Source organism: Nannospalax galili, unplaced genomic scaffold, assembly GCF_000622305.1.
Source record: "Nannospalax galili isolate Female #2095 unplaced genomic scaffold, S.galili_v1.0 scaffold648, whole genome shotgun sequence".
Classification (NCBI taxonomy): Eukaryota; Metazoa; Chordata; class Mammalia; order Rodentia; family Spalacidae; genus Nannospalax; species Nannospalax galili.
Window position 1 is genome coordinate 805,470 of NW_008360311.1, and position 13,110 is coordinate 818,579.

At 44.4% G+C, this 13,110-nt stretch overlaps 1 long non-coding RNA gene across 3 annotated transcripts in view; it reads left to right on the top strand.

The window, feature by feature from the left end:
- The window catches only part of LOC103727025, a 110,331-nt gene that overhangs the window by 72,140 nt on the left and 25,081 nt on the right, over positions 1-13,110 (top strand). For 2 of the 3 annotated variants that reach the window (XR_003848042.1, XR_003848044.1), the window contains one exon: positions 3,133-3,327. This is a non-coding gene — a long non-coding RNA (uncharacterized LOC103727025). Of the gene's footprint in view, positions 1-3,132; positions 3,328-11,306; positions 11,979-13,110 lie in introns of those variants that run through there. The other variant, XR_003848043.1, reaches the window with a different exon arrangement.

The following is a 13,110-nucleotide window of genomic DNA, read 5'->3' on the forward strand; positions in this document are numbered from 1 at the left end:
ATAGAAGTATCTGTACATGGATATGCTGACTCTTGCACTAGGCATCTCTAATCAATGATTGTTTGGAAAATAGAGGTTGAACAATCACTGAAGGATTGTGATGCTGCTGAGAGGATTTTGGGTAGAATGGCAGTAAACCAAAGGGTCTTTATGGCTATTCCAACTCAGATAAATAAATTATTGATAGATGTATGAAAGGGAGTATATAAATGAAAGATATTAATAGCTGATAGAGGATACATGACAGATGAATGATATATTGATAGATGATGGGTAGATTAGTGATAAAGATATGGAGATCAGATGGTAGATGGATGGTAGATAAAGAATAGATGGATTAATAATAGGTAGATGATAGAGGATAGATTATAGATAAATGAATGAAGATAGAGAACAGATGATAGATAGCCGATACATGATAGAGAGAGAGAGATAGGTAGACAGAGATACACTGTCCACAACCTGCTTCTAAGTTAATGAGTCTACCACTGCACAGACTACCTTTCTACCGCCTAAGGGCTTGGTCTTGATAATGCTATGGTTATAGTAGCCACCATTCACATTGCTCTCACCCCCAGTAGGAGCAGATGGAGAGAAGGAAAATAAATGGCTCTAGGCAGGATGTCTCTTGCAAGGCCTCAGCTCTAAGACCTACAGAAAGCAATTGCTATCCAGACAGCCCAGATGCCAGAAAAGATTTCTGAACTTCAGACGAAAAGGCAGTTGACCACTCCTTTGAAGTGTATGTATCAAAGCTCTAATAAGAGCTAATAAAATTGTTATGTTGGGTTCTCATCTCTAGAGAACATTGAGTTAAAGCCTCCCTTGTGGTCAGAAACAGTTACATAACTATTCTGTTGAGTTTTATTTTTCCAGAACTAATCCTTAATTAAATGACCACAAAAATTATTTTGGAGTAATTGAAGAGTACTAATTAAATATCAATTGATCTTTTCAGATTTTATTTGCAGCCATGAAGACATGCTGTAGTGGTGAAAACCTGAACACAAGATAGATTCCCCTGAGCAAGTAGAGTGTAGGCAGAGGGAAGTATTCCCACAGCTCCTGATGCCCCTGGCTCCTGATGTCCTTGTCCAATGCTTCCAGCAGCTGTAACAGTGTGTTCTTTCATCTGCAAAGCGTTAAAATTTCTAGACTGATCTAGTATAGACAAGGCAAAGCAGATTTTAGAAGCCCCTGGGTGTACTAGCTTCATGTCTGTGAAACAAAGGCCAAGATGTATGTGAGGAGTCAAGGGTGAGATGGAGTCTGTGTGCCCAGATCTGTGACAGCTGTGCTTGTTCCCTGCACTTAGGCAGGGGGAGTTCGGTGGACGGAGAGGAATTTAGGAGAACCACCGGGTTCTGGGCCAAGTGTCATTCCAGAAAGTGGGTTTATTATCCATAATTCCCAGCTGAAGAATCCAAAACAAAATCACAGCAAGCATTCACTCAAGTCATACAAATTAAATGGCAGCACTGGGATTTGGCACTAGCTGTTTTTAGTCCAAGAAGGGGTGTCCATTGGGTCTCCTTCCAGGTGGTGGAATATGCATTCACCTATGAACACGTCTCGGACTCTAAGCTGCCATCTGCCGTTCATGGTTCCCCAAAGAGAAGACTGGTGGTGGGCAAAAGGGGTTAAAGCCAGCCGAACGCTGGAGAGGGGCCTCACAGGGAAAGTAAGAATGTTCTCACACAGCCCAGAGTGCTGGGGCAGCCTCAGGCAGAAGAGCAATGTCCTGGAGCCCACAAGAAGGAGGAACCAGCAGCTAAATCTATCTGGAGAGAGAGAGATAGACGCACCCTTTCCTGATCTCAACCACTTAGCCAAACTCACAGTGACACAGACACCTCTGATGGGTCAGGTCTCCTTGCCAATGGCCTTTCTGAGTCCAGAAAGAAGAAAAGTGTGGAGAATAGAGTTGAATAATCTGGCTGTGCAAAAGCAGGGGATGGGGCTCAGTAGATCCTGCTTTTACCTTTAAGAAAAGAAACTATTCTTGCTTTGACTTTTGATGCACAGGGAAATGTTGAACTTATTTACGCAGTTTTATATCTAAGAATTGAACTTTTACTGTGTCCCTTGGATAAAGTAAAAATACAGGTTCAGCATTGATCTCATAGCTGGGCTAGAGGGAGGAGAGGGTTTCAGTGAGCAGACCCAAGGGAGCTTAAATCCTCATGTCCACCTCCTGGTGGTCGGCCAAGTTTCAGCTGTCGTTCAAGTCAGAGAAACATCTAGCCTCTAAGATCCTGTTTCCTGATCTCTCCAAGCTACTGTGCAGGATCACACTTCAGGAACAGGCATCAGTCAGGTCTATGGGAAAGAGGCTGCATTCTAAGGTCTCACTATCATCACTGTCTGTCTGTCTTTCCAAAGTACACTGTGAAAAACTAGCTCTTCTCATGCTGCTCACAGCAAAGGAGGAAATAGCTGTTACCCCTCCTCTTTACACCAGCCCTTGGAGACGCTCGACTTTCCTCAGTGCCCACAGAGTCATCTGGGCAGCAGGAACAACACAGTTCTCGGCAGACTAGAATGGACTGGCCCCTGAGCTACAACATAAGCCATGCGCATGCCACTTAAAAGACGGATTGGAAGGACCAGTGTAACAACCACACCTTATAGGACCAGCATGGTTGGAAATGATGGAAGCAGGGAGTCAGGAGGAAGCCTGTGTTGGGTCAGAGTTGTGGCAGCATCCGCCTCTCCGGGGGTGGGTTTCATGCTTGTCCTAAGGTCAATCCCCATGTGGTGGTGGTAGCTTAAGCAGTTATGAGCCTTGGTCCCTCTGGTCGTTCTTTGTGCTTGGCTGCCCGTGCTTGCCTGATGGTCAGAGTGGACTGTTCTCAGATTGATCTTGGGTGTGAATGCTTGGCATGTGCTTCTGCCTGAAGAATCCTTAGCAAGCTCGTGTGTTTTCAGATGGCTGTGAGCAAAGGGCCATCTGGCCAGGTGGAGCCATTCTGTGCGTGTTAGCAGAGGTTGGAGCTGCAGTGTAGCCGTCTTTTCTAAGCCTTGGAAAGGAAGGCAGGAAGGCTCTTCCTGGTCTTCTGCCTCTCACCACATGGACCCAGGTGGTCAGGCTCTTCTCTGTTTAGATCCACAAAATCATGTCTTTCTCCACAGGGCTCAGTGAGACTCTAGCTGCCTCTCTGCAACCACCGGCATTGCTGTCCTGTAAACGATAACAGGAGTGTCTTTCTGGAATATGTGATTCTGCAGGATGAGAAGAGTGAATGGTCATGCCGCCTGTGGGGGCCTTGTATGCTCCAAGAGTCACCACTGATGCCCTGAAATGCCTTTCTGCTCTCTTTGACTCAGGTAACAGGATGGGGCACTACCTGCACATAGCACTCAGCTTTTTGTTCCAGGTTTTGTTGTTGAGACAAGGTCTGGCTGTGTAACCCAGCTAGCCCTGAACTTGCAGGAATACTTCCGTTTCAGGCTCTCAGGTGCTGGGATTACAGGCCTGCATCACCATGCTTGGTTAAGCAGCTCATATTTGACACTGAACATCTAGACCACAATTTCAGTTAACAGATGAAATTAAAAAACAAAAAACAAAAACCTCATGGCTCAAAAGGGTAGGAAGAAAGAATCCTAGACAGGACCTGGCTAGTTGGGGATCAAATTATCTAACCCTTTATGACTCAGTTTCCTTGCCTATAACTTTGAGAGTGTGGGTTCATTCACTAACTTTTCCATATGTATAATATAAGCTAAATTAGCATATAGCTTACATCCACTAGAGAGAGTCTGTAAGGCTTTATAGCAAACACAGAGGGAATGAAAAACAAGTCTGTGAAGCCTCACCGGTCCGCTGCAAGTCTCTCCGCTCCGACTATGGCAAGAACGGACAGCACTAACACCATAGGGGCACTCGTGGGAAATTCCCAAGCCCCACTTCAGACCAACTCAGAAGCTGCATTTTAACAAGGTCCCCTGGATGATTTTCACTCCATGAAGGGTTGAGAAGCATGAGCTCCACAGGCGGCTTTCTCAGCTTTCACACACCTTGTTTCTCCACGAGCACCTTTCCCGCTAGGAACTCTTCATCAGTGATGAGAAGAGAGTTTGACAAATCAGACTGTGTTCTGCAATGAGGCAAGTGTCTTTGTAGAGTGGGAATGGGAAGCGATGGAAATTTAAAGCAGAAAATGGTAGATTGGAGTTTTCAGTCAAGAAAGTCTGAACATTTGCTGTATTCCTGGAACTCTCCTGCAGACTGGGTGAAGCACAAGTAAACCTAAAAGGAAAGCATTTAAAATTAATTAATTAATTAATTGTTTGTTTGTTTACTGTGTGGGGTGCACAAGTGTCACAGTGTGCATATGGAGGTCAGAGGACAACGTTCAGGAGCCACTCCCCGCTTCTACCAGGTGGGTTTGGGGTGAAACTCAGCTTGTCAGACCAGGTGACAAGCACTTTTACCCACTGAGGTGTATCACCAGCCCAGGAAAAGTATTTTTATGGAGTCTAATGTCTAGTGAGGAGGACCGGTAATGAATATTTTTTTTTTTCACAAAGGGTCTCATTTATCCCAGGCTGGCCTCAAACTCACTATGTAGCATAGGATGACCTTGAACTTGTGATCTCCTGCTTCAACCTCCTGAAGTACTGGAACTATACGCATAGGTCACTGTGTTTAGTTTTTATTGAATGCTGGGGACCAAATCTAGGGCCTTGGGCAAGCCCTCTACAAACTGAATCACATCCTCAGTCCCATAAATGACTTGAAAATGAACAATCCCAGGCATTGTGAGAGGTTAAGCAGGGAACTGACTGTGGTTGGGAGGAGCTGAGTGCTACTTTTGGTGGTTTGATCTAAGAAGGCCTCTTGGAGAGCTGAGCTACACATGATGAGGGCACAGTTCGTGGAAGATCCGAACTGTGGGGATTGGGAGAAGAGAGCTACGAAGAAGGAGGACAGGGGACGGGAAGCTCTATGGAGTGGTTGTCTGACCTCTAGATGGAGCAGACTCCCAGATGACTTTGGTAACAAAGGAAGACGTGTGGGTCAGCAGGACCATCTTACACTGAACTTGCACCTAAGGTGTTAGGCCAAATTTTACTTGGAATGCAATTGTAGCAATATGTACTGTTTATATGTCTTCATGAGGTCAGACTACAGAGGATAAGACTGTATGAAGGGAGACCTGGGAGGAAGCCCTGGAAGAGTTGAGGTAAAAACAGGTGCTTTGGGCAAAGATGGCGAGAATGAATGTGGAAAAAGATGGACTTAGGGTGCATGTTGATAGTATAATTTATTAAAACAAAACACCAAAAATCCTGGAGGGGGTGATGGGGTTATCTCTGAAGAACATGCGGGAATCCACTGGGAAGATATTCAAATCCAGGTATAAAAGATCCAGTGTCATAGGTTTTGGATATACAAGGTTGGTCCATGGTATTCTGAAAGAACCCAGAACATCAACATCAACAAAAGAATGCTCTAAAGTACATCTGTCTTCTAGACATGTAATTTTTTTCATTCACGATGTCAGCCTTCAAATGGATGGTGATATTCCTGATTTCTGAGCAAATCCTTCTATCAGATCCATATTACAAAAGTTTAGTCACTCAAGAAAGACACTTTTCTTTTTATAGATCAGACATTGGTCTTCTGAGCTGTATATTTTCAGCCTCTGACTCTAGGGCTGAAAACCATTCAATCTAAGTAGGAAAATAAATGTGAAAATTACTAACTCAGCAATCTGGCAGCTGGGGATGATTCCATTACATCAATCATTAGCAGCAGCTTGCTGTAACTGGCAGTTGCCAGCCTCCTGAAGATTAATTGTTGGGATCTGTTATCTGTATTAATAGATCCTTTATTCGGATTGATCTTTCATCCATTGATTCTCAGTCTCTGCATGTGGCCAGGTAGCAATCATTCTTATGATCTTTCTGAGGCCAAGCTTTACTCTAAAAGCCCCCTGGGATTCTTCATGAATGTGGCAGCCCCATGCAGATTCCAGATCTATAAATCTGCAGTCAGTCTCGTCTCATCTGTAGACAACAGTGGTGGCCTACTGCTTTTCCCTGTCCTACCACCTGATTTTGAATATCTCAAGTTCCAAATCTGCAATCAACACAGTTCTGTGAGTCTGTGGTCTGATTGCTCAGGGGATACCGTTAGCCCCTTGAAGTCTGAGATTATCCCTCATCCTCTTGCCTTCCCTGTGCCAGTTGCCATCACCAGACCAGACAGGAAATTTAAGGTCACTTTAACCCTTCAAGTGATTGATTTTTTTACCCATCTTTTCTGGGTTGAGTTTTGTTTCTTCAAATCACACAGAATCTTTAAACAATTTATTTAGTTATTTAATTTTACACGAATGAAGGTTTTGTCTAAATGTATATAGGTGCACCATGTGCATGACATGCCTGCGGAAGTCAGAAGAGAATATCGGATCCCCTGGAACTGGGATTACAGATGGTTGTTAGCTTCTATGTGGGTGCTGGGAACTGAACCCAGGTCCTCCGCAAGAGCAGTCAGTGCTCTTAACTGGTGAGCCATCTCTTTCTAGTACTTCACACAGATTCTTAACACCCAGAATGTGGCTATAGTGGTATTTAGGGACTTGAAAGAGCTAAATTGGGTAAAGTGGTAATATGGGTTGGGCCCTAATGTAAGATGGTCAGGGTCCTTAAAAGGAAAGGAGAATGGGGTGACAGACATGCACAGAAGGGAGATACTGGAGCAATACAACATCCTAAGCTAGGGATTGAGACCTTGGAAGGAGCCAACTCTGCCAACGCCTTGATTTTGGTCTTTTGGTTTACAACACTGAAGAAATAAATTGATGCACCTGAGGCCACTCAGTGTTATGGTGTCCAAGCTGGCAGCACCTGCCTTCGGATTTCACCATAAATGTTCTTTTGCCCAGAGAAATTCCCTAACTCTATTTTAACTTGGGCTATCCTCTTGCTCCCACTGCTGTGTCTCATCATCCCTACCCTGCAGCTCTCACATGGCATCATAGTTGTGTCATGAGTTGCTTTTGTCATAGTCCACAGACTCCACAGTGCCAGGGATATGCCTTGTTCACAGTGTCACTTGACGTGGAAAATAATGCTAATTAAAAAAATTATTTATATTTTTATTTTCTATGTGTATGAGTATATTGCCTGCATGTGTGTAAGTGCATCTGTGTTGTGCAATGCCCATAGAGGTCAGAAGAGGGTGTTGGATTCCCCTGGAATGGGAGTTATGGATGGTTGTTAGCCACCATGTGCGTGCTGGGAACCAAACCCGGGTCCTCTACAAGAACAGTCAGTGCTCTTAACCACTGAGCCATCTCTCCAGTCCCAGTAATGCTAATTTTTAAACAGATAAACATCTAAATCTCAGCAAAACACAGTAAAGAAGAGCTTCCCCTTCATACCACAGTCCAGCGTGGGCCCAGGATTTAAGGGCTCAGCTCTGCCTGTACCTGCCTCTTGCTTTGGTTCTATGAAGGGCTGAAAAGAGAAGATGGTAATCTGTGGGAGGTTTCTCTGAGCTAGATGAGACAGTGAGTGCTTTAGTTATTCACATTCCTTGGTCAGAACCCAAGCCATATGGTCTCACCTAACTACAAGGGAAGCTAGTGGATGTGGTCCAACAGTGTGCCTAAGGAGCAAAGAAAACAGCTACTGGTAAACTTTAGTAGTTTACACAGCAACCACTAAACCCCAGCCCTAGTCACAATGCTTAACTCATAATAAGTGCTTGATAACTATTTCAGTTAATGAACTTAACCTGTACAGGCTACACGGTTAGCCGTGGGTGGAACTAGGGTAGTTGAAAATTGATTCCCTACTTCTCCATCCAGGGGCCTCTCATTAAAGAGTGTTAAATTATTTGTGCATATTTGGAAGACACATGCTCCTAATCTCAAAACTAGTACAAGAAACAATCCCAACTAAGGAAATTATTTCCCTTCTAACACTGAACACAAATAGGCAGTTCTGTGTGCATTTTTGTCATCTTCCTATAATGCAGATTTCCGGCTTCTGGAGATCAGTGCATTAAGTATCTGGGTCTCGTAGCCTGGAGTTCAGTGCCTGGCAACTCTCCAGCTTCCCTCTGGTCTGCAATTATCGGGCTTTTACTATATGCTGTGCTAAGTGCTTCAACCATGAACTTACTGAAGAGTCCCAGGAAGAAACAACAACAACCTTGTTTTTGCATCTAGAAATCCAGTGTTCGGAGAGCTTGAGATAATTGCCAAGGGCTGCAGAACTCAAAAGCAGTCAAAGTAGGGTGCCAAGATAATGATTTGAGAGCCCATCCTCTAACTGTCTATTCCAACCTGCCTTTCCTGTACGTGGTTTTCAGATAGAATGTACACTGGCTGTGGACTTCAGAGCTGGTTTTGGAGGTAACCAGGGTATTTTAGTTACTTTTCTGTTGCTGTAATAAAACACCATGACCAAGGCAACTTATGTAAGAAAGAGTTTTATTTGGTTTATGGTTTCAGAGGGAGTCCATAATGTTGGGGGAGACATGGTGTCAGAGGTGGCTGGAGCAGAAAGCTGGCCAAACCATCACGTCTTCAAGAAAGCACAGGACGCAGAGAATAACTGGAAATCCAGCAAGACTCAAGAACTCTCAAAGCCTGTCCCCAGTGACCTGCTTCCTTCAGCAAGGCCTCACCTCCTAAAACCTCTTGGAATTGCACACCAACAGGGGACAAAAATCCAAGTGGGACGTATGGGGGACATTCTCGTTCAAACTGTCACACAGGGCTTTATTGCTTAGGCTTAGTCTTAGATTTTAAATTTCTTCATATCAGGGAACAGGCTGTGTATATACTGCCCACAGAAACCCTAACCCAGAGCCCTCTCCATGGAAGATTCTCAATAAATATGTCAACTCTCCAGCAAGCTAATGAACTAGGACCTAAGAAAGGAAATGAGGCATTCACCCTCCTCTGCTGATCAATATAAACACCACTCTGGTTCCTCATCCTCTGCCGAGTCACCCCACCCAGTGCTATTCCTCATGGGTCCCAATATCTTTTGTGAATGAAGGACTGCCATTTCCATTTCTGAGTGTGATGGTGCTGGCAGAGGGAAGCAGGGCTCCTGGGATTTCTATCTTACGCATAAGACAGAATAGAAGGAAAATTCCCACCAGGTTAGGGCCTCTCAGGAAGTAAGCCATATTTCCTTTCTTCCGGCTCCTTTTTCCTTCTGAGCCAGTGGGACCTACCTCAGTGTCCCAGGAACCCATTCTTCTGACTGTGGAGTCTGGAAGTCTCTGTGCTTGGATGACTGCCTTGTCATAGTTACCGAGAAGCTGAGGCTGGGCCAGTCCTCCCAGTCTTTTCTCACATCCATCCCACAGGCTGCCTTGGAAATAAAGACATGGGTTTGGATGCATGTGAACTTCCTTTAGCTCTTCATTTGATCTTTTTATCTTAGGTCATGAAAATGACATTTTGCACAGGATACTTTATTTGTGGACCCCCCCTGGAAAATAATAACCTGCAAGTTAAACAAACAAACAGTGTTCTTTTTCATGCATTTGGCACAAGTGCAGACCCCTCCTGTGCGAGCGCTTGGCTATGGTATCTCTGCCTCCTGGCTTTCCCGTGCTTACTACCAGCAAGGATGCACAGATGAAGTTAGTAAATGTTGGAGCCTGGGCTCCATCACAGTGAGGCTGTGTCTCTCTCCCCTTCCACAGTGGATGCATTCTTGGCTATGTGACAGAGCCACTTTCAGAAGGAGGCTTTCCAGCACTTCTGAAGGAAACCCAAGCTGGTCCACAGCTACTCTGTGTATGATGATATCCAGTCCTATCATCCTCAGAAGTTTATAATGCTCTGAATTTAAGCATTACAGCTGGATTTCTACAACATGCAAGAGCCTCTTGGGAATGACAAGCACAGAGGGGCCTGAAGAAAGGCATGTCCCAGTCACCCCCAAGTTCACCTCCACTGTGAGCTGAGGGCCCAGAGCAAGTGCTGTCTCTCCAAATCTATATGCAAGGAGGCCATCCGTTCAGGCAAACTGCATTCCAGGCTTTTTGCTTGCTGATGTCAGAAGGCTGACTGTGGACTTCAGGATGGCTGAAGGGCTGTCTTGCCTGCTAACACTGATTTTATGATATGCTAAACATCACATTCAATAGCTATTACTTCCACTGTCAGAGAAACAACTTGAACCATCTATCTTCCTCTTTAGGCTATATTACATTTCTCTCTGCAAATAACAGCACATTATAATATCTTTTATTATAATATTACTTACTTATTGCCAAAGGTTTTCCCGCATTGATGCTGAGGCCTCTTGTCCTGTATCTGCTTTTGGGTTTGTTTGTTATGAATGTCACATTTTATTTAGTAAGATGAGCTCTGCTCAGAATTTGTGGATACAGACTCTTCTGGTTTACTTTCTATGCAGACCTGGGCTTTTATCTCATTAGATTGCTCAGCACAGAATAATAGAATGGACGAGATGTTCTGGAAGAACCAGGCTATGGGATTCTGGGGTGTGTGCCTGGACAAAAGGCACCTGAAGTCATCTGCCTAGCTCCTCTTCTTAGACAGGACATTAAATTTGGCCATCCTGCTCCAGCAAGACCTCTGAAGGACCTTCTTGTTTATAATTTTTCTTGGTAAATCCCCAAATATAGTGCCTTTACCTTCTGAGAAGCCTCTACTTGCAAATCAGACCGACTTCTAGTTCACAAAAATGTGTCATTCCACTGGGGTGGTAGATCTTTGTGAAGGACACTAGGAGGCACATGCAGGGAACAGTTTAAACAGTGTCCATACTTAGAGACAAGTATTTTTTTTTTTAAAGACAAAACCTCAGAACTGAGCTTTCTTGCAGGATGAGCTCTTAAGTGGCTGTGCATACATCATTAATGACTAGATAGAAAGCCTTTTCTTTTTCTTCTGGTTGGGGGAGGGTAGCCGTGGAGGCAGAGAAGATAAAGTGCCAGGCAGCAAACTTATGTTCAGTGCAAGGTTGACAGAGTTACTGATGTAGTCCTTATGAAAAATAGAGATGTCTTTACATTGACACATTGACATAAATACATCAATTCACATTTCACTTTGTTACGAGGAAATGAGACGCCACTGTACTTGAGAGGGAAGCTTGGCCCTCCATTTCTCTAGAAGTTGCTCCAGGACTTAAACTTCAATGGAACACCGAGAACCCTGGGTTGCCTTCAGTAATGAACAAATGGAGACAGAGTTCTTTGCTTTCTCCAGATGCTTTTCCATTGTAAACTGAGCCCAGTCACACCACCTGTGCTCACCTGGACACCAGGAATGACACCCTCTTCTGTCCTATCGCAGATCCTCAGCTTTGCTTAGTGGCTCCGGAGAGGCTAATGGCCAATGGAAGCAAGCTATGGCTGGTTACATCTTCACAGAAACCTGCTGCAAAGAATGACATCCCCCTGGTGGAAACGCAGATATCACCTTACAGAGAGCCTGATGGGAAGCAAAGGGGCTCAGATCCTTCTGTTTGGGGCCCAGAGAAGCATGTACAGCACAGCCATCTTTTCTTCTGCCCTGCACCCCAAGGTCATCAAGCATAGGACAAAGGTGAAATGTGGAGCCTTGCTTACACAGTTGGATGTGTAACATCCACACAAAATAACTCCATGAACTTTCAGCAAAATACATGATCAGGAGATGAAAGGTTTACCTTAGGTAGAGAGATGGAATTGGAAGACTTACAGCTGCTGTTCTTGGCCCCCTGCCTGCCAGCCATACTTGACCAACTAGGATTTCAAAGTAATGGTACTAAGGACAGGGGTAGAGCAGAGGGATGGCAGGCTGGTTGTGACTCCTTGCATTGCTGGATACTCATATGCATGAATAGCTATTCAGGTCTGAGTCCCTGAGCTAGCAGCCTGGTATAGGAATTATTAACAAGGCAGAAGGAATCCTCCAAAGTATTATGAACCTTTTTCTTAAGTACAAAGTATAAGATTGGGAAAAAGGATGTTGAAACTATATTTTGTTAGACTTGACTAGCTGTCTTATAGCTTATTCTTCAATGTCCCTTTTTTTTTGATTAAAAAAGAAGGCTTATAAATTGAACACAAGAGTGCCATGTCGAGATGTCTTTGAATTTCCTCATTTCCCCCAATTTTTGACAGTCCAACTTCTGTTCTTTTACCCCCTGCCCATTTTGGAGAGTTTAGAGGGGGAAGAGGCCAGGTCCTCATCTTCTTGCTTGGTCCTGGGCATCTTCTGCAGGGACCGTGGTCCTAGCTATGTAAGCTCACACTCTGATGGTACTATGTCTTACCGATGGGCTAAGTTCAAGATGTCTTGGAAAGAACGCAGTTCGAAGGACTGCCTATAACTCCAGTTCAATGTTTAAAATTAAAAAAAATCACTACTTAAAGACTGTGATTTGGGAAAAAGACGAACTAGCTTTATTTACATATTGTTTCCTGTTGATCCTCAACTTTAGTCTGAAGTGTTGGCTTTGAAGGATGGAGAGAGAAGTCCCTCAACACCTTATGTTCTACCATTAAGTCTATTTGCCTCTATGGCTGTAGTCAGCTCTGACTCTGTCCATTGACACTGACCGTAACCATTTATTTGGGATGCAGCTCGCATTGTCGACTTTGCCTCTCTGGAACCATTTCCTTGATGACTTCTGGGGACTGAGATTGACAGGGTACAAGGGTATGATCACCAATCAACTAAAAGAGTAAAACCCTTTCGTGTCCCGGGTCTCATCAAACTTGGTTTAGTAGCAGGGTTCCAGAGATTAAGTAGCTATGATGGCATCTCTACCACCTGGTCCTAAGAACTCTGGACCATGTTCTTCTCCTTCTTCCCCACTTACTCCCTAAAGTAACTAAGTGGGGCCAGTAGTAGTGATACCTGTCTCTCGCTCATCTGCAAGATTCAGGCAGTACTTTCAACACACATTTTCCTGCACTGAGATGGGGCCCCCTGCTTGCCCCCTCCCCTGCCTTGAGTCTTGCACATCCTTACTCTGACCTCCATCATTTAGGCACAGCAGCTGTTTTCAAATGAAAATCTGACCTTTATGGTACCTTAGTTGAAATTCTTTTCATTGCTCTCAGGATAGCAGGCAGTTTCTGATCTCACCTCTATTCATTCTCCCATTCTA